At 41.0% G+C, this 22,819-nt stretch overlaps 1 protein-coding gene across 3 annotated transcripts in view; it reads left to right on the top strand.

The window, feature by feature from the left end:
- The window catches only part of MPP7 (membrane palmitoylated protein 7), a 246,052-nt gene that overhangs the window by 9,392 nt on the left and 213,841 nt on the right, over window positions 1-22,819 (top strand). The gene's annotated exons all lie outside the window — the stretch shown is intronic.

The raw sequence follows: 22,819 nt of genomic DNA on the forward strand, positions 1-22,819 counted from the left end.
TCATTATTCCAAGAAAGGCAAAAATGCAACTGAAACACACATGAAAAAAGATTTGTGCAGTATATGGAGAAAGTATTGTTGCTGATGGAACATGTCAAAAGTGGTTTGCCAAGTTTCTTGGTGCTATTGATGTTTTGGCCCAATAATTCTTTGTGGTGGGGCTGTCTTATGCATTGGAAGGTGTTTAGCAGCACCCCTGGCCTGTACTCAATAGATGCCAATAGCGGAAGATGGGCTGACATACTCAAAATATCTAAATCAATAATGTTATTGGTGAAAATGAAAAATGAGTCTTTCATTTTGTGGGAAAAACCACACAGAATTTTTGGCCAACCTGATACCTTGTCTTTTGTATTTCTGTGCCATATTTCGTTTGTCTAGACTTGTAGTGACACATTTAAGGGTAGCAGACAGAGATGGTGGCCTCTTGATCCCTTTAGTACCTCCAAGGGAATTTATCTTCAGTTTCACTTTTAATTGGAAGATTTCATTTTTTAATTGTATTTGATTTCACTTATTATGACTTCATTGGTTTTGAATACTTGAGAAATAAGCCCAGATTCCCCAGTCTTGGTAAGATAGATGTCATGGGTGGTATATAGTTCTTTTTTTTTTGTAAGCTTTTTTTTAAAGATTTTATTTATTTGTTTTTTAGAGATGGGAAGGCAGGGAGAAAGGGAGGAAGAGAAACACCATTGTGTTTCTCATGCAACCCGCTACTGGGGCCTAGGCCCTGCAACCCAGGCATGTGTCCTAAAGTGGGAATTGAACCAGTGACCCTTTGATTTGCAGGCCAGCACTCAACCACTGAGCCTTCATCAGCAAGGGCATAGTTCTTAATTCCAAAGAGTTACAGCTGTGTAGATTGAGGTTTTTTAATTAAACATTTGAATTATATTTGTCATACTTCTCCAAAGTAAGTTATGTGTAATGAATGAGTTTGGTCAGTTGAAAGCCATCATGTGTTTGGAAAAACAAAGTGGAAATAGTTATGCATCCTAAACTATGAATTTAAAAACGAACTGAAATACATCTACCTAGAAAAATGCATATTCTACATACATATACTAGGATGTGCATATATGCTAATGCATATATCTTAGGTGTGCAATTCCCTGACTTTTCACAAACCAAACACACTTGTGTAACCAGCATTCAGACGAAGGAACATTTGCAGGACCTCAGAAGGCACCCTCTTGTTCATTTCCATGACCCTGACTTGTAACAGCTGGAATAAAACTGGTAGTAGGTAGTGGTCTGGGTTTGTCACTCAGCCCCTGCTGGGCTCCCATATTTTGTAGTTTTGATGTAAGGGGAAATCAGAGAAAAAGGCCATGTCTGAATGCTCATTCAATGAGCACAGCCTTGAGCTGGGCTCCAAACTTTGGAGTTGTGATTTTCCAACTTTTGGTTTCAGTACCACTTCACGCTCCTGAGTATTATTAAGGACTGTTGTTAATGTGGGTTGTATTTAGCACTGTTTCCTGTATGAGAACGTCCAACAGGAAATAGTAAAGTGCATTAAAAAATAATAACCCCATTATATGTTAACATAAATGTCACTTCTTTATGAAACTATTCTTAAAGAAGTGTTATGAAACACTTCTTTATGAAACTAGTAACTATTAAAATAAGTGATAAGAATGCCATTGTTTTATAATACATTTCTGCAACTCTTTGAAATGTCTGGCTTGATAGAAGACTGCTGGATTCTTATACCTGTTTCTGCATTCAGTCTGTTATTTATTATTTGACTGAAATACATGAAGAAAGTCCAGCTTTGTACAGACCTTCAGATGGATAAGAGAAATATTTTATTGGTATTCTTTAGATAATTGTGAATATTCTCATTGATATTACACCAAAACTCTGCCAGTGACAAAAATCTTAGAGTTTAGTTGCACAGTGGAATCTGAACCCATATCAGTGAACTTTTCTCATTGTGTTCTGTTTAAATCTTCTGGTCTGTCCTGCAGTTTGACTCTTTTTATACACATATATGATTTGGAAAATATTGGCTTACAGAACTGTATAAATTTTTCAAAAGGTGGCACATTTCGTGATGCCATTTGTAAAATATCACCCGTGATCCCATCAGAAAAATCTTCAAGTATTGAGAATGCTGTCATGTTCCCGGCTTCACTGAGCATGTGGTGGTGGGGACGACAGTGATGTCGTATGCAGTTGGCGCCACTGCCTTGTGTCACGTGGAGGTGCTGCCATTTTATGCACCTTTGTTTATACATCAGTCAAATGTCAGTACAGTGAAAATCACCAGCAACCTTTCAGCATGGTTATAAAACAGTGTTGATGCCATGGTTGTCCTGACAGGCTCTTGAGCAGCCCCACGTTTCATGGGTTACTTGGAGCACAACTGGCTTGTGCCATCTCTCGCCAGTGCGGCTGAGGCCAACTCATAGTGCTCTGTTTCCTCTGAGGTCGTTGAGCCAGATCCAACTTCTCTGCTTACTTACCCCTAATGCTCTCTTCTTAGAAGCAGGGACTTGCTACTTGGCTCACCTCTGCTATATATTTCCAAGAGAAAGAAAGTTTAGTAATCATAGGAATGAAAATATTTCTGAGATCTGTGTAAATGTGCAAATTTTGCTGTGCAGTCACAATAAATATATCCATAAACATGCTAATAATTTATTGACTTTTCTCATCTTTTAGGATAAAGATAACCACAAAGAGAGCTTATTTGTATATTTATTAACAAATATTTGGCCGTGGCTGGTGTGGCTCAGTGGATTGAGTACCAGCTTATGAACCAAAGGATTGCTGGTTCAAGTCCCAGTCAGGGCACATGCCTGGGTTGTGGGCCAGGTCCCCAGTGCAGGTCATGTGAGAAGCAACCACACCTTGATGTTTCTCTCCCTCTCTCTCTCCTTCCCTTCCCCTGTCTCTACAAATAAATAAATATAAAAATCTTTAAAAAATATTTGGTAGCATCATCATAATTAAGAATTATATTTGGTGGTAACCCATCATGCTTTTTATTTAATATTTAATATATGGTTTAACATGTTGTTCTGTTCATTTATTTGTTATGAGTAGTAATCAGATCTTGATTTAGTTATTTCAATTTTTTTTGTGAAACTGCTTCATAGGAGGTGAAGTGTACTTCTAGCTGGGGTCATGCAGTGCTGATTGTCTCTCTTTTTGTGAAGTTCATGACTGTTGATCCATTATCCATTGCCTAGGTCCGTTATTTTATTAGGGTTTACAAGATGGTAACATTTTAATTATTTTTTTCATTAGAATATTTTTTATAAAGAGAAAATATGTTATTCAAAATAAAGTTGGTATAGAAAAAGCAGGTTAAATGTTTGATTTAAAAAAAAATCAGTTTTCAACATTATGAGACTATAGGGCAAGTCTGTTCAGGATGAATAAATTAAATTGGTCTATCCATGGTTTTCCTTTTTCCCTGCCTCCCTCCCTCCCTCCTCCTTCCCTCCCTACCTTCTTCCTTCCCCACCTTCTTCCCTCTTTCCCTCCCCCCTCCTTCTCTTCCTCCCTCCCTCTTCATTCAGGTTTTATTGGACCACTTTCAGCCCAAGCCTTTTCACAGTCCCCAGGCTGCAGCCTGGTAGTGGCTCAAGCGTGTTACAGCACCCTTCTCCTGCCCATTCTGCAGCTCTGTCCAGTGGCTAGAGGGAAGGATGGTGGGTGGACAGAAGGAAGAGCCTGGATACAGGTCATCAGCCCTCGCCCTCCCCCTCCCCCTCAGGTAGAGGGTGGAGGGTGGAGCCCTCCCTTTCTCCATAGAGCTGGCCCAAGGGCCCATAGTCCAGCTGCCCCACAAATGGGTCCGCCCCTCCAGCTGATGGCTGCCCCCCTCACAGCCAGTCCTCGGCCAGCTACATGGCCTACATGTGCCCATTGGCTGGCCCCTACCTAGCTGTGCAGCTCCAAGGGCCATCAGTGGGGGCTGTCCTGGGCTCTTGAGCTGCCCCATTCTTCAGCTGTGGACGCTATTGGGCTGCCTCCCCTTTGCTCAAGTTGCTGTCACTGCAAATGTCTTTCTCCATTTGGCCTTTCTTTGTGAAGCTGTGGATCATGTAAAGGATGAGGCAAGATCAGAACACCGGCAGCAGCTGCACCATCACTAGAGGCAACTTGAAGAAGTAATAGCTGAAGAAGGGGCTTGAATTGAGATATATTTTTGTAGCATGTGGTACTACACTTATAGTATGTGGTACTACATTTGTAGTATGTGGCACTGTCACAGGTGGGCACAGGTCACCAGGTTCTTAGTGACTGGGACAAAGAATTGAACCGAACACCCAGAGTTCATAGAAGAGAACATGGGAGCAGGCCAACTCCAAGCAGAGATTGACCTCATGGGCTGGAGGGACTTTATTCTTATAGGGCGGATCCTTCCTGGCTAGTTTTGGTGGGCTTCTACTGAGCATGTACAAGTACTTGTGTTACTTTAAAGCTACCAGTCCTTCTCCTGGGGTCTCCCTGTACTAGGTTCACCTTTCCCTTCGCCAGAGAATTATAGCTCTCCATGTTAGAGATTGGTGAAAAAGAAAGGAATTATTTATTCAAGTTATACAGACTAAAAGTAATGACTTAATGTTTTTGTCAAAATCCCAAAGTCCCTTGAAACACCCACAAACACACACAGTCCTTCCTTCCCCCCTTTGCCCAGTCTGTGGTACCATATCTCAGGGAAAGAAATAGAAGTCCATGGCTCAGGCAGCTCCCAGTTCTTCCCAGTAATCTGTGTTCAGCTGGTAGGCCTTCCTCAGTTCTCAGCACCATCAGCTATGTTCCCAGGATCTCCAGCTAAAGCTGCGTGGTGGTTCTCTGCTGAAGCTGCATGGTGATTCTTTGCTAAAGCTGCGTGGTGGTTCTCTGCTAAAGCCGTGTGGTGATTCTTCTCATGGCTGTGGTAGGGGGGTGTCCCCCCACTCTGGCCAAAGCACCTGGTTCTCCTCACCGCCACAGCCACATGGTCCCTCTCCTTACCTGGCTGCAAGAGTCTCCACTCAGCCACAACAGCATGGTTCTCTCTTCAATGTCCGCTGAGTCTGGATTTAAATATCCTTCCAGCTTTACTGGGCTCCATCATGAATCTGTGCTGGGGTGGCCTCATGTCGTGGAGTCAGTCATCTCCAAGCTCTCACGTAGGCGCTGTGACTAGGGGGAGTTGCCTCCCAGTTACACCTTGGGGGGAAGTTCCTTCCATCCCCCTGGCTCAGAGATTGGCCACAGCTATTTAACATATCTATGCAACCAGTTAAAGGTTATAGATATGTTAAATGACCATGCCAGAGGTTAGCTGCAAAGGTTAGTTGCTATGCAAGCCAGCTCTAAATGGCCCTGCTCCATGTGTCTCTTCCCCCAACTCACACCTGTGGGGGAGGGTGAGGACATCCTATATAGCTTTCTAATATTTCCTGGACACCTTGAGTTCTGGATCCCATTACAAATCCTTCTTTTGAGGACCCTCTGGCTGTACCCTCCTACAGTACTATACTTGTAGTATGTGGTACTACATTTGTAGTATGTGGTACTACACTTGTAGCGTGTGGTACTACACTTGTAGTATGTGGTAGAGGATCTAGTGGGGGCACGAAGTGAGTATAGAGCACAAAGTGAGTATAGAAGGCCAAGGAGGAGATGATGAAGAGAGAGTTGCCACTTGCTACTGGTATGTAAAGTTGAACATCTTACAGGCTTCCAGCAGATTGTCCGTGGAGACACGTGGCAGCAACAGCACCAGAAAGCCAATGTGCAGCTGGTGTGCACTGTAGAGAAGACAATGGCCACAAGATGGTGCACTACCTGTTCTTTGAAATCTTAGTGCCTGATGTCCAAGGGCATTGTGATCAACATATTGTATAAACTCAACTTGAAGGGGAATCCACAGTACAGTTTTGGCTAAATGGGCTGGTTTGGGTAATTGTCCCAATGCAGTGCTGGCCTCCACAGGCACCGCTTGTGGTAGAGGACCAAGATGCCACCAAAGAGGGATCACAGATATAATGGGGTGTTAAGGTGAAAAGTCCCCAAAACCTCCACAGCTGTGGTTTGGGGGATGGGGGGAACAGAGGACAGAGATTGAGAGGCACTTTGCATATATATATGGCAAGTTGGTTAGTTTAATAGGTATGTTAATTGCTGTGCTACCATCTTGGGGCCAGGGAGATGGGCGTAACTTTGACTCAGTGATGTAATGGGGTGGGGGGGATGCTTACAGTACTTGCTTGAGAAACAGGGAGGCAGTTCCCCTCTTGGAGGCCGGCCTGCCCTGACAAGGGATGACAGGCGAGAGAATATAAACTACAGAGGACTGGCCGAATGTAGCCCATTGTGGGAGTTGGAAATGGGGTTGCACTGAAAGCTCCAGATCAGGATTAAATGAGGTGTGGCAGTAATGAGGGGAGATTTTTGCCATTTGGTTTGAAAGGATGTAGGCGGACCCCTCCCTGCCCCCATCAGCTGGCCATGAGGCTGGTGGAAGGAGGTGCCATAGGTTTTAGATTAAGAGCTGGAGAACACGGTAGCATGGTTGATGGAACTGCCGGGGACCTGTCCAGTCAAGCATGGGTCAATGGGAGATACCTGAGTGCTGAACTGTGACCTGGAATGCTGAGCCTTGGATTTCTGTTTTTCTAAAAGATGGTACCTCTGACTGGCATATTCTGAAACTGGCCTGAATTGGCAAAGGGAGGCAGGACCATGTGTTTGTGGGTGTTTTAAAGGGAGAAGGACTTAACGGCAGAATTCTGCCATTATTCTAAATCTGTATAATGTTTAAATAAACAATTCCTTTCTTTTTCACCAAACTCTGGCATTGGGAGTCACGCCTCTTGGCGGTGGGCAGTCAGACCCCACAGCTGTTCCAGAACTTCATAGGCCAGGGTTCTGTAACACATGTAGAAGACAACCCCTACCTGGCCTCACAGAACTTCTTGGTCAGGCAGGGCTGGTCCTGGTTCCGGCATCTCTGGAACCAGTGTTGTGTCTGCTGCAATGTGAAGCCATACTGGGTGACCAGAAGAGCTATCTGAGGCTCCTTGTATCTCCACCCTTTCATGAGGCAGTGTTTCTTTGGTGTGGAGATAGATGGGTTTCACCAGGCTGCTGATCTGATCCCATATACCCAGCTACCAGCTCCAGCAGGGCTGCCAGCATGTGCTGAAGGTGGGTGTAGACCAGGCCATCTTGGTCCTCCAGTTAAGCCTATGAGTTTTTTGAGCCAAAAAACCTGTCCTGCCAAAGCCGCTCATTCAAAACTGGACCACATCCTGGAGGTGCTGGCGGCTGAGTGTACCAGGGGTCTCCAGGGCTTGTGTGTGCCCATAGAAGAAATGCACTGTGGACATGAGGTAGCCAGACTCTGCTTCCCTCCATTGTTTTTCTTTGAAACACCAAGCTAAAGTGCACTGTTTTTTAGAAGTAAATTAAGAGGACACTATTAATAGAAAAGTCCTTTGTCATATTTTGGAAGTAGGTTAATGCTCTTGAAATTAAAAAAAAAAAAACCTGTGGTAGGCACATCTTAGTGCTATTAAAAAAATTGGAATTTAAAAAATTAAAACAAGATTTTTCTTTATTTTAGAATGATACATCTATTGCATATAATTGTCCTTTTATGTAGTTTACATTGTATTCTGAGAGCAGATATGAGAACATATAAGGTACCCTTGCTTTCAAGTTGCTTGTAGTGTAACAAAATAGGTGAGAAATTGACCTTTATTTTCTATATTTGTTACTGGCATTCTGTGTGTTGAATGATAAAAATTAATATTTTTTACAGCATTTCCCCCTCTTTAAAATTTATAATGTTGAGAAATTGATGCTAGAAAATAAAGCCTTCTTTGGAAAAAAGGGAAGCAGGAGGTGAAACTGAATATTATGGGATGGACAAGTCCAGTGGAATTCGGGTATCTGTTGGAATTAGGGTGAGAAATAAAGGGAAAGCCGTCTTTTAAACTGTACACTTAAACCCCAGTTTCCTGCTAGGCCGATTGACTTAAAATAGGTCCTTCTGCCTCAGGCCCGCCCTGTTTTAAGCTGCTCCTCCTCCCTGCCTGAATTCCTTCTTATAGTTTGAGTGGTTGCTGAATACACAGCTCTTAATACCCAGACAGTAAGAGCTATGTAAACATTGGTGTACATTTGATCATCAGCAGTAGAAATTTGTATTCTCCCTCATGAATATTTCACAATGGTATTTCCCCACATTGATAGTTAACATTTTGTCATGTTTGCTTCAGGTTTTTTTTTTAATTAGTAAAAGGAACAAACCATTGTAGATAAAATTGAAGTATAGCCCTGGCTGGTGTGGCCTGTGAAACAAAGGGTCACCAGTTGGATTTCCAGTCAGGTCACATGCCTGGCTTGCAGGCCAGGTCCCCAGTAGGGGGCACAGAAGAGGCAACTACACATTGATGTTTCTCTCCCTGTCTTTCTCGCTCCCCCTCTCTCTAAAAATAAATTAAATATTTTTAAAAATTGAAGTGTACCTTTTTTCCTCTTCCCAATTCTATTTCCCTTTCTTCCCCACATGCAGTTGCTGTTACGAATTTGTGCGTATCCTTCAATCTTTTTCTAAATATGCTTTTGTACATGGCATGGCTATAATTTTAAGAACATATACAGTGGTAAATGATTATTAACATAAATGCGATACTGCGTTTTTCATTCTGTTAACCTTTTAAAATTGCCCATCTCGACAATATCTAGCCATGCATCTCGGTAGATTACAGACAAAGTGACATTTTCAGTTGTGTTACGTGTGCTGTCTGCAGATTTCTTCTTTACGTGCCTGGTTACTAATGCAAATCCATCATTGGTCTTTTATCACATGTGTCTTTTGAAAATATTTTCTCCCATTCTGTGACTCTCCTTCTCATTCTGTTGACATTTGACATTTTCTTTTGTAGAGCAGAAGTTTTCAGTTTTAATGAAGTCCAGCTTATCAATTATTTCTTTGATGAATTATGCCTTTGGTGTCGTATCTAAAAAGTCATCGCCATGCCCCAGATCACCTAGGTTTCCTCCTATGTTATCTTCTAGGACAGGGGTGTCAAACTCATTTTCACTGGGGGCCTCACAGTTGCCTTAAAAGGGCCAAATGTAATTTTAGGACTGTATATGTGTAACTACTCCTTAACAGTTAAGTGAGAGCTTGGCGCTGCCGCTGGGTAGAAACAAGGTGCTGGGCCGGTTAAAATAAGGTGGAGGGCCAGATTTGGCCCGTGGGCCTCAGGTTTGCCACCTGTGTTCTAGGAGTTTTATAGTTTGCATTTTATATTTATCTCTGTGATCCATTTTGGGAAATATTTGGATTAGTATAATTCTTTAAATCATTAAAATACATTAGTTGTAGTTCATGACAAGGTAAATCAATTCTGTCTTTACCTACTGTAAGTCTAGTTCTGCTGATCCTATCAGATATTAATCTTATGATTGTATTAAAACACCCAAAAAGAAGATGGTTGGGGGCAGTCCTACAGAGGGACCCTAGTGTCATCTAATGTCACTAAAGGAAAAGTAATGTGCACTTATTTCAAAGATGTGGTCTTCACACAGTTGTCATAATCCATCAAAACAGCAGGCCCAGCAGTATGTCTGATAATATCTGATAAAGCCCAAATCAGCAGGTTCCTCAAAGATGTTTTTAACTTGCCATTATTTGATGTGTTTAACATCTTTTACAATAAATACATTACTTCCATTTCATCCCAAACATTTAAGAAAAGCAGGGTGGAGGATACTCATATGAAGCAGGGCCCTAAGAACAGAATTGTGAAGTAGGCACACATAACTGACCCACCTCCATCCCTGGAAGGAAGACGTAGGTTGCTACTTTTAGTGTTTCTTTTTTTTCTTTTTTAAATTAAATGAATTGTTTTTAAATATCCCTGAATGTCTCTGAACTGCCGGGCACCTGTATATTGTGATTATAGCCATATAGAAGATTTTGACTTTAGAAGAGAACTGACTTTTTGTTAAATGTGTGGTCACTGATTTGCTCAGCTGAGTTTCGCATTAGCTTCATGCTTATGTGCAGTCTTTGTACCCCTCAAGGACTGGTTTAGGTAACCACCTTATTCTTCACTGGCATCTCAGAATGGTGGCATCTGCTAACCTGGAGACATTGACCAGAGAAGCTGTAATGGGTCTAAGAGATCCCTGGATCCTGAAAAGCTGAGGCCTGGAGGAGGGTGGCACTGGCTCTGGCCACAGTGGTGTTACTTGGAGAGCCGACAGAACCACGACTAGAGTCCACATTCTATACTTCCAACTCAGGTCCCTTCCATTCTCATATCCCATCCTTTTTGAATACTTCAATCTTGTGCATTCCAAATCAATCAAAATATGAGATACAGTGATCTGATTTTATGTAATTAGAAGCACTAATTAATTTTATGTTTAAAATATTCAAACTTTGAAGACCAATTTCTATGGATACGTAATAGTTTTATGTTGGTGGTGTTTTAGTTAAGAATGATGATGGATTAACTTTTTGCTAAATCATCATAGTTCTGTAGTATCCTCTAAAGAGTATGGAAGATCCACGTTGAACTCACATAAGTTAGACTCCTCTGAATGTCCTTTAAAGTAGAACACAATGTGCTGAGCATTTGCTGTTGTCAGGCCCTGTTCTGGGCATTGAGGACATGGCGTTGAACAAGCCCTATGTATTATTACCAGTTATAAAAGTTGTGAAGCTTTCTCATAAGAGAACAACCACTCCTAATTTGTTCTTTTTCATTCCTATTTCCAGAGCAGTAGGGTTAGAACAGCAGGGACAATGCCTTTTTCTCTGTCAGAGCTCCTAGATCACTTAGATGAACAAGGTCTTATACAAATGAGGTGTTTATATAATCACTGATTCCATGGGCTCAGCAGTGCAGAGGAAATTGTCTTGACCCAAAGGCAGTGTACGAATGTGCTTTAAGCAGAACAGGAACTTCAGAATAAAGGTGCTGAACCTCTCAGGACCTTACTTTCTATATCTATGAGTAAGGACTAATAATAGCTTGTGAATGACAAATGAGGTTACTAAGGTAAAGTGACTGGCCTTGTGTATAAAGGATATTCAAGAAATGGTTGCTGCTGTTATTGTTGCTATCTTATTACGTAGTTGAAATAAAGACCAGAGTGTGTTTAGGTTTTCTTAGTCTTTTCCCCCCCTATAGTACCGTAATTCTTAGCCCTTTTTGTCTTCTTAATACTAAAATAAAATTCACAAGGATGGTAACATGCATCCAGGAAAATACCTGAAACCAACTGAAATTCCAGCTCTCATGAGAGCAGATGGAAGGCAGATAAATTGAGAGTAATGTTATTGTTGAGAGGTTTGTGTCCAGTGGTTAAAATCCTGGGCTGAGTTAACGTTGGGAAAGCTACTTAACCCTTCTGTGCTTAAACATTCTTACTTATAAAGCAGGGATGAAAATATATTTAACCTGTTTGATATGGTTGTTACGAATATTGAATGAGTTTTTATGGGTAAGGTACTTACAACAGCTTTTGTTAGTAATATACTACTCTTGACTTTTTATATGTTATTTGTTGAGAAACTTTTGACTTAATTCTGATTGGTAAAAGGTAAATCATAAGCTTCCATAGTTTATTTATACAGTTAATCTCATCTTTTAAATTTTTTTTTTAATTTTTTTAATTTCAGTTGACATACAATTATTATTTTAGATTCGGGTATACAAAATAGTGGTTATACATTTATATTACTTACAAACAATCACCTCAATAAATCTATTATCCAACTGACACCATGCATAGTTATTACAATGTTATTGACTATGTTTTCTATGCTATACTGTGCCCCCCATGGCTATTTTGTGATACCGATCTGTACTTCTTGTTAAAAAAAATTTTTGTTTTATTTTTAGAGAGAGGGGAAGGGAGGGAAAAAGAGAGGGAGAGAAGCATTGATATAAGAGAGAAACGTCGGTCAGTTGCCTCTTGTATGCACCCCATCAGGACCAAAACTGCAACCTAGGCATGTGCCTTGACAGGGAATTGAATTGGTGACTTCTCACCTTGTGAGATGACACCCAACCAACTGAGCCACACTGGTCAGGGCCAAAATTGTACTTCTTAATCCCTTCTCCTTTTCTACCCATCTCCCCAAATTCCTTCCATATGGCAGCCATAAAAATGTTCGTGGTACTTATGAGTTTGTTTCTATTTTGCTCGTTTACTTTGTTTTTCAGTTTCCACATATAAGTGAGATCATATGGAACTTGTCTTTCTCTGACTGCTACTTTCACTTTGCATAATATACTCTAGGTCTATCCATATTCTGGTAGATTTCATTATTTTTTATGACTAAGTAATGTTCTGTTGTGTGTATGCACTACTTCTTTATCCACTCATGTATCGATAAATACTTAGGTTACTTTCACATCTTCGCAATTGTAAATAATGCTGCAATGAACATAAGAATGCATATGTCTTTTTGAATGAGTATTTTGTGTTTCTTCTGATAAGTACCCACAAGTAGAATTTCTGGGTCCTTTGTTGTCTCTTGATACAGCCTTTGTTTTAAGGCCTATTTTGTCTGATATAACTATTGCTACCCCAGTTCTTTTTTGATGCTTTTGTTGTTTCCATTTTCATGTATATTTTTCCATCCCTTTGCTTTCAGTCTGTGTGTGTATTTTGTTCTGAATGAATTTCTTGTAGGAAGCATCTGTAAGGGTCTTGTTTTCTTATCCATTTAACCACCATGTCTTTTGGTCAAAGTGTTTAATCATTTACATTTAAAGTAATTGTTGATAAATATGTAGTTATTGCCATGTTGATATTCATTTTTTCTGATTTTTTTCTTCTTCTTCAAGAAGACCCTTTAACATTTCTTGTAATACTGGTTTGGTGAAGATTAACTCCTTTCAATTTTTCTTCCCTGGGAGGCTCTTCATCTGCCCTTTGATTTTAAGTGATAGCTTTGCTGGGTAGAGTAGTTAGTATTGGCTGTAAGCACTTCCTTTTCATCACTTTGAATAGTTTGTGTTAGTCTATCCAGCCTGCAAAATTCCTGTTGGGAAATCAGCTGACAGTCTTATGGGAACTCCTTTGTAGGTAACCAACTGCTTGCTGGTTTTAAGAGTCTCTCTTTGTCTTTAACCTTTGGCATTTTAATTATCATGTGTCTTGGTGTGGCCCTCTTTGTGTCTGTCTTTACTGGGACTCCCTGTATTTCCTGGGCTTGTATGTCTTTTTCCTTTGCCAAATTAGGGAGGTTTTTCATCATAATTTCTTCAAATGTGTATTCAATTCCTTGCTCTCTCTTCTCCTTCTGGTATCCCATGATGCAAGTGTTGTTATTCTTGATGTTGTACCTTTAACTATTCTCATTTATTTGGATTTTTTTTTCTTTTTGCTTGTCTGGTTGGGTGTTTTCTGCTACTTTATTTTCCAAATTGCTGATTTGGTCCTCCACTTCATCTAATCTATGCTGATTTTCTGTAATATATTCTTCATTTCTGACTGGTTCTTTTTTATTTCCTATCTCTTAGTTGAATCTCTCAATTATAACCAGTTTTTTTTTTTTTTTTTTTTTTTTTTTTTTTTACTCTCACCTGAGGACTTGCCCATTGATTTTATCTATTTTTAAAGATTTTATTTATCTTCAGAGAAAGGGGGAGGGAGGCAGAAAGAGAGGGAGAGAAACATTTATCTGTGAGAGAAACATTGATTGGCTGCCTCTCGCATGCCTTGGAACAGAGACTTGACCTGCAACCCAGAATATATCTTAACCAGGAATCAAACCTGCAACCTATAGTCTATGGGATAATGTTCCAACCAACTGAGCCACACCCGTCAAGGCAGTGTTTTGAGCTCTCAGTCTGGTAGATTTCTTGTCTTTATTTTGTTTAGTTCTTTTTCTGGAGTTTTGCTGTAAGTTTTTGTTGTTGTTGTTGTTGTCGGGACAGGTTTTTTTCTTTCCTCACTTTGGCTGTCTTTCTGTATTTGCTTTTATGTATTAGGTAGGGCTGCAGCATCTCCCCACCTTGAGAGAGTAGCCTTATGTATTAGGTGTCCTATAGGGCCTACTGGCACAGTCTTCCTCTCATCTGAGCAGGTGTTCCAGGTATGTTTGTTTTGTAGTTTCTCTGTGTATCCTCCTGTTGTAGTTGAGTCTTGATTGCTGTTGTCATGTCACTGGGAGGAATTTACCCTTAACTTAATTGGTGGTGAAGGCTGGTGGTGACTATAGTGGAGAAGCTATTGTGCAGGGGTTAACCCTATGGAGCAGGATTCATTTAAGTGGGACTGGTGTCTGTGGAATCTGTCCTTTGGATGTGTCATTGGTGGAAGTGGTTGAGTGGTGCTCTGGTGTGGTCTGAAGTTGGCCACTGGATGTGTTGGTTCTGGGGCCTGTTAGAAGGGACTCTGGTGCAGGCCAAGGTCAGCTGCTGCCTGTGTCCTGCCAGAGGCTATCTGGTATGAACTACCAAGTGATTTTCACATGGTTGCTGCTTGTGCTGGGCTTGGGGCCATTTAGCCAGAGGTGTGGGGCACACTGAGGCCAGATGCTACATATTTGGGATTTGTGAACATTTGAGAAATTTAGGAAAGTCCACAACATGAGCCAAGACAGGTCATTTGTAAGGAAAAGCCACTGGAAGTGGCTTAGGTGTGCCCACACGTTGGGTGGGGTAGTGTCTCAGGGAATCACCAGGGTGGGGGGATGGTGTTAGCTAGGTTGATGGACATGCAGATATGGTGCCCACCTGTGCCTGCAGGCTGGGTGGCAGGAGGACCCAACAAAGGAACAGTGGCTTCTGTCAACACCTCTGTCTGAGAGAAAGCTGCCTTTCCAGATAGCATAATGTGAATTGCCTATCTGCATAGATTGCCTTCTGTGTAAAACCTGGCCAAAGTTTTAGACTAAAGTTTTAGACAAGAGGCAACTTCAGCAGGTAGAACACTTGAGCCACATGTTGACCAGAGTTAATTGAAACAAGAACTATTTGTGGAGCCCTTAGTGAGCAGATACGCTGGAAACTAGGACACAAAGCTAATGATAGGCAAAGGCTTGTCTTACTCACTAGTGAGAAATAGACAGGTAAGCCAGTGATCATCAGTGCTGTTGGAGGTGGGGCGTCAGGGCAGTGAAGTGACAGTATCATATAGTAGAAAGATCAAAGTTTTAAGAAAGTGATTACGAAATGAAACAGAGAAGGAAAAGAAAACTTATTGCAGACCTTCTGTGTGCCAAGAACTATCTGCACATTACCTTTTTTACTTCTTCAAAGCAGAACTGTACAGAAGGTAGTAGAGAGGTATTATGAGGACCTGAAGTTCAGGAAGTCGTGGAAGGACACAGAGCTTGGCATTAGAATTTGGGCATGGTAAAAGGACTATCTTTGGAGTTAGATTCAAGTTCAGATCCTTCCCTATTTCTTTCTTTATTGACTTGGGCTAGTTGTTGATCCTTTAAATTTAGAAGGCTATTACGATAATCAGATGAGAGAGTTTTGTAAATCACTTTGCATGTTAAGTCCTATGCTTGTAAATTTTCAAGTGATGAAGTGGTCGTGTTAACGTGTTGAAAATATGGAAACATGGGTTTGGGTAATTCTAAAACTCATTCTTTCCTTCCTTACACTACTCATCACATTTCATGAAAACATAGTTTATGTTGAAATTTATTAACTTGATTACATTTTTAAAAAGCTATGATATATACAGAGTGGGCCAAAAGTAAGTTTGTAGTTTGCATGAAAAATAATACAATTAATAAATAATACAAGCATAAACTCAGTGTTTTGCATACTTACAACTGTAAACCTACTTTTCCCCCACCCTGTGTTCCTTGGTTATGGAACAGTAGTACAGACACATTAACACATTGAGAAATTTATAGGGATTTTACATGGAGAAACTATCCATAAGAAAAAGATTCAAAATAAAATTTATCTTTTTAGGTACAAAGGCATTTTGATGTGAGCTGAGCTCAGAATTCTCCTTTACACACTCCTTGTTTGTCATTGACTCAATGTTCTTTCTTGCATCTTTAATCTATTGGCTCAGGTCTACCTGCCTTTAAAAATAGTAACAACAAGAAAAATGCAATACCTCTAGTGGGAACTTTCTCTGGTCCTGTTGTAATGCATAATCTCCTGATGCGGCCTGTGTACTGGTGCTTCCCTTTCCTCAGCACTTATTCACAGTTCATGGGACTGATGGAATTTCTACTTCTCTTCCTGCTGTTGGCAGGTATGTCTGTACTCAGTTCTGCCCTTGACCTGCCTACCCACCTATAACCTCCACTCTAATAAAACTGGTAAAAAGGATACTTCTAAGCAGTATTTTCATATTCTGTAATATTGACAGCATTTGGAGATGAGGATTATGCCTTCTTCCTGAAATTCCCTATGCCTTGGCTTCCACCATAGTACCAAAAAGTTAGTCTTTGAGACATAGTTCCTTCCTGCTCCCCCACCTCCACATAAACTCCTTAGGCTGGCATTCAGGATTATTATTGTCTAATCTTATCTGCCACTTTCATTCCAACATTTGCCTTTTATTTCATCCCAACTGTAATCGACAGTTTCCTTAACATGTCTTTTGCTTTTCACTTCCATATGTTTGCTCAAGCTGTTGGGAGATCATGTAGATTAATGCTTGGGCTCTTCAGTGAGACTCTGTTCTTTTCCTTGATAGTTTGCAGTTATATTTCATTTGAAACTATGAGGCCAGGGCTGGTGCCTGTCTTGCTTGTTTCTTCTGTCATTCTGTGATCAAGTCAGACACCAGGAAGGACAAATTTAAGGCTCAGCCAGCCCCTCCTAGGTCATCAGATCTGGTCCTTAGGTCCTGCTGGTTTCTGGGCTCACCACCAGCTTTCCTCATTGTACTTATTTTTGTTGCCAGGCAGACCAGGATCCTGTGCTCCCGTCCCAGTGGCTGCTCTTGGTTTCAGTCTATGTTAGTATGGGCTTCTCCTTTGGTTCCTGCATCCCTGTTTTCTTTTGAGGCTCCTTTCCTGGGGACTGAGCCGTGGCTCTCATCCACGCTTAGGGTTCCATAGAACTGCCTTTCTAGATGGTGAACAGCCTCCCTGCCTGATTCCCTAGTGGTGCCACACTTCCACTGTGTTATTCCATCTGTGTGATTTGGAGACTGTTACCCTTTAAAGGAGAAAGCACACTCCTCCCGTGTGTCTCCTCTGCTACTCTCCATACCATACTACCTCACTACTTCACTGCTGACACAAGATGTGTGAGTTTTGCACAATTCTGTGACAGTAGCTGTGTGTCTTACAATTTAAGACACTTAGAGATAGTGTCAGATCAGTCAACCCCACAAGCCTACCTCTGCCCCCATTGCAAATGCCAATCACAAGTCCAGGTGGTCACCTGTGTTTCTGACCCACCAGCCATAAATGAGAGGTTCCCACAGTCCCCTCAATGGGTTCCAGCTCACAGAATTCAGGAAAACAGTTTACTTACTGGATTACTGGTTTATTTAAAAAGGATATAACTCAGAATAGCCAGAAGGAAGAGATGCATAGGGCAGAGTATATGGGAAGGGGTGCAGAGCTGCCATGCCCTCTGTGGGCTCACTGCTCTTTCTATACCATGTTCCTCGAACCTGGAAGCTCTCGGAAGCCCTCCTTTGTTTCTTTACGGTGGCTCTGTTACATAGGCATGGTTAAGTCACTGGTCATTGGTGACTGAACTCAGTCTCGACCTATTCTCCCCTTCCTGGAGGTAGGGGGTTGGGCATAAAAGTTTCATTCCTCTAATCAAGGTTGCTCTCATCCTTAGGGATGTTCCAAAAGTCACATCATTACCATAAACTCAGGTGTGAATATCAAAAGGCACTTTTATGGCTATTATCACTTAGGAAATTCTAAGGGTTTTAGCACTCTATGCCAGACCAGGGAGGAGGACCAAATATATATTTCCTATTATAAATCACAATATCATGTATCCTTTCTTGAAAATTCTAATACCTTCCATCAGTTGAGTAATGACTAAGTTTTACCTTGCTCCTGTTAAAAAAATATTATTGAAACAGTTGAAGAAGAAATTATTCATGACACTTCCGGAAGTAAGGCAGACTTCATTCCAGGGAGGCCATCGCGATGATTGTAGGTACCATCGTGACAGGGTCTTGCAGTGGGGAAGAAAGGTCAGACTCACCTCCACATACAACATTGTCAAGTGAGAATTTGTAGCCAAGGAGCAGGGTGAAGGTTCCTGCATGGAAAATTACTGAAATGAAACATCAGGGTAAAGGGAGATTCTGGTTAAACTGACTTTGCTAAAGGTAGACCAGGGTGATCACACATCACCTGGGGGAGGGTGGGGGGTGAGAAACCCTGTTAGATACTGAAGCTGGTGAGATCTTCAGAGTGGAGGTTTTTGGTTAAACTGATTTATAAGGATTCTTGCTAAAATTCAGTAATGCTGATGTAGAAAAGTCAGGCCTGATTGAGAAAGTTCAGGGGAGTCTGAGTAGTTTTTCGGTCATGAGAAAATCTTTGCCAGTCCTTCAGCTGCAGCTCCTGGGTCTGCTTCTGGCCAAGACTTCTCATCTCCACCCCGATGCCCATCTTTCATATCTGCAGGTTACGGGCCTGCATAGCCTGGCTGCCTAGGTCATGCTTCACAGCCAAGTCCTGAGGAAAGAATACTGAGTGTTGATTTCAAAAGTCTTCTGTATATGTCTCATGAGCCATTCTAATTTTTCATCACAATAAACATCGATGGGAAATATGTAGCTTTGTAGTATTTTTATGATCCAACTGACAGTGGTGAGCCAAGGCAGAAGGGGCACTTTTGGGGCTTTATTCCTTTTATAATACCTTGCCTTTCCCCATGAAATGATAGGAAGAATTGCTGTTTTCTGGATATTTACCTGGGGAATTATGCAAGCGCAGCATTAGCATCCTGTGACTCTCTTCCTCATCAGATCACATCCCTAATTTCTTAAGTCCAAGAGCTGCCGCTGCCAGCTAGTAGGAGACTTTTCAGTCAATCAAGATGCAAAGTGATTTGTATACACTACCACCAAAGAATTTTAGTTTAAAAAAATTTTTTTAAATTGCACATGACTTATATGTCATCAGGCGCTTAGACACACAGTACAAACAGACACAGGACATTTCTTTTCAAATGTGAGGCTGTGGCCCTGTGTCAGCCTCCTCAAGCCAGTGGAGCGAGACTTCTTGATCTGGGTCCGAAAACAGTCTCTAAGTCCTTAGGCTCCATGATCTGCCTAGAACAGGAGCAGCTTTTTGTATGTTCTGTGGCTGTTTCTGAGGACTGCTAAAAACAAAATTCAGCTAAATAGATTTTTAAAGATCTTATTGGGTTTATTCAGTGATTCCTGAATGGGCAGCATTCCATCTAGCAGATAGAAAGGAGCTCTGAGCAGCTGTACCAGATGGAAAACTTATAGGCAGAAAAGGGAGTGGGAACAGGAAGTTAAACTAGCAAAAAGTAAGTTGGCTGTGGCAAGGTCACTTTCCTTTAGGGTGTGACCGGAGTCTGTTAGGCAGATTACCTCACTAGTGCTGATGAGGTGAATGATGACTGACTAGTTTAAGATTCCATTTATAGGAGAGCTAGGACTAATTAAGTCTCAGTTTGGTGAGGTGGGGCATAACATAAGCGACCCCCCATTTTAGGCTTGTTGTATGTGTTTTTTAAAAAATTCCCACCCAAATATATGTTTATTGTATTTGGGGCCAAGGTGGAGAAAGAGAGAGAAACACTTGACTGCTTGCCTCTCATACACATCACAAATGGGGATTGAAACTGCAACCTGGGTAGGTGCCCTGACCCAGAATTAAACCCCAGAACCATTTGGTGCACAGGACACCGCTCCAACCCAGTCACCTGGCTGAGGCTGTTGTTTTTTTCTTTTTTCTTTCTTTCTTTCTTTTTAAACAGGACTGAAGGTACATGGCTTTCATATGATTCAGAAATGTTTGTGGTTCCCACAGGCATTCATGAATTGGTCTGCATTTGATCTAGCTCAGAAGATCTGTGCAAGGTGAGAGATTTTTATGGACCCAGTGAGCAGAAACAAGGAAGTTATACTGAGCATTTGCCAGCTTGTTAAAGCAGGGTTACTTTCCTTCTGTGGAGCAGAGGGAAGTCTTGGCTCTGGTTCAGGTAACTTACTGAGCAGGCAAGCACTAATTCTTGACCTAGGCCTTCCTTTTCTGGGAAAGGCTGGCATGGAAACCTAGTTATGTTCTGGTTTGCTGATGTGGAGATTAACAGGAGTGACTCCATCTTTGGCCCAGTCTGGTTACCTTAACACTAATATGACCATTTTCAGGATGGAAGGGTAGGGATAGTGGTTTGCCTTACTTCATTGAATCCTTGTAGAAGTCCGGCAACTGCTCCAGATCTGGTCTTTGACTTGTCCCAGTATAAAATGCACTGCTCAAGCCCTGGCTGGCATAGCTCAGTGGATTGAACGCGGGCTGTGAACCAAAGCATCGCAGTTTGATTCCCAGTCAGGGCACATGCCTGGGTTGCAGGCCCATGGCCTCCAGCAACTGCACATTGATGTTTCTCTCTCTCTCTTTCTCCCTCCATTCCCTCTCTAAAAATAAATGAAATCTTAAAAAAAAATAAATAAAATGCACTGCTCAGTGGAGTGCACAGCCACTGTGCTGATGGGGAGGTGCACTTCTGGTAAGCACCCTGAAGTGCCAGTCCCGGTAAATGATTTGTAGAGTCTAACATAAATCATGTTTCGATGCAGTTGCTCTTGTTGCTGGTAAGGAAAATGTTTAGTTGCTGCTTTGTTCTTTTTACCTGTGTCGAAGATCCACTTTTGCTAATGAGCATACATCATTCTGACTGCTAAAATGGTCAGTTCTGGAAAAGGAACTAAGAAGACAAAATAGTTAAGAGCAATTTTTCTTAGTTGGTAGATTAAAGATGATTAAATTGGGATCCACCTGGCTTTGTGATTTGCTGAATTGGCTTAACAAAACTAATTTGCTTTGGTCAGCAACTAGGCTAATTAAAGAATAATGGTATAGTGTAATTTTTTTAGACAACTATAATATAATTGTGAAAATCATTTAACTTTTTCCTTTGTCAGCATTTGGGCATGAAGTAAATCTCAACACTGAGATCATCTAGAAAACTACTTTTATTTTCACTGCATCAGAAAAAAGATACTATTTAGTTAGAAAATAGTTAAATATGGTATCTGATATTTTTCATGTTTTTTAACTTCTCTGTCTTCACAAATGATTGACGGAAAAACCATCTGTAATTGTCTGCAGGTGTAAGAAAGATTTGTATAACTTTTAAATGATTAACTAATAGCGAGGTACAGACAGTATGTTCTTTTGTAGAGAGCTAGGGGGACTGGAATAGGATGGATTTCCCCTGGAAATAATCAAGTACTTTCTAGGTAATTAAGCATATATTATTAATTAAGGAAATAGAAAAAGGAATCAAAACTGCAGTTACAGAACGCTATAAACATTTACTGTTTTGCCATGGCCAATGAGACTCAGTTGGGCAAGGTTCCATAAACCAAAAGGTCGTGTATTCGATTCTTGGTCAGGGCACATACCTAGGTTGTGGGTTTGGTCTCCAGCTGGGGTACGTGCAAGAGGCAACTGACTAATGTTTCTCACATCCATGTTTCTCTCCCTCTCTTCCTCCCTCCCTCCCCCTTTCTCTGAAATCACTATAAAAAAAGAAAACATTTACTGTATTTACAAATAAAGAATTTATAAATAGTTGCTAATACAGTTTTTTTTAAAAATTACTGTTTCCTAAGTGTGAGCATGCAGGGTTTTAAAAGGGGTTTTCAAACAAACAGTTTTTGTTTAGGCGTATGCCTTCACTTTTATGCACATTAGAAAGCAAAACTAAGTCATCACACTAATGATTTCACTGTTGTTAATTTCTAAAGGCCCCAAATAGACATTTAAGTTAAAAAGCCTCCTCAGTTTAAGAAAACTGTTAAGCCAAAAAGTAGTTTTTGATGTAATGTAAAAATTGTGAGGATGGTATATGAATGACAGAAGTTTTGGAACTTCTGATTTAAATTATTGTTATATAGCTTTTGCTGTTTAAGTTTATCAAATTGACATATTTTGTTGACATATTTTAGACAAGATCAGGATGTTCAGGGTAGTATGGCTGTAGACTGTTGACATATTTTAAAGAAAGTAAACTGGGGAGTAGGGTGGGATGTTACATTTGAAGAGCAATTTCACCTCTATGGTTGGGGCCCAAGACTTTTCATTCTGGAGGAGTTCTGTTGTGATGCCACACATAGGCTTCGTGTTACAGTTATTTTCCTTTAGTAGCTGGTTAGCAGTAACTGCACATTTCCACGGCCTGTTGTTCCAGTTTACCGAACTAGATGGTGCTGTCTACCTCCCAGCACACATCGTCTCCTCAGAGCAGCAGTTCTATCTTATGATTCCAGTGTTGTGCCTCGTAGTTTCTCGGTACGTGTTATTTGGGTAGGTGTAGTTACTAGTCAGTAAAACTAGTAGTAGTGAAACCATATATTTAATTATTTCTAAGGAAAATGGAAAACTTACCAGGTGGTTGTATGTATAGGCAAATTATAGTACTTTTGGTATTGGTTCAACCGATAGTTGATAAAAAGCATTTTTTTTGTTGTTTTACTTTCTTGTCTTCTTGGTGGCCTCACCTTGGCTTTGCTTGGAAAGGCCCCATGTGCACAAAAGGGTGCAAGGAACGTTGAGTTCTAGACCTGGATCTGTCCCCTTCTTGTTTTCTGACTTTGGGACAGGACAGATGAAATGGAGGTTTAACTACCCCAGAAGCTTGTGATTCAAAGGGAAGAACGTCTG

This window comes from Phyllostomus discolor, chromosome 1 (assembly GCF_004126475.2).
Source record: "Phyllostomus discolor isolate MPI-MPIP mPhyDis1 chromosome 1, mPhyDis1.pri.v3, whole genome shotgun sequence".
Lineage (NCBI taxonomy): Eukaryota > Metazoa > Chordata > Mammalia > Chiroptera > Phyllostomidae > Phyllostomus > Phyllostomus discolor.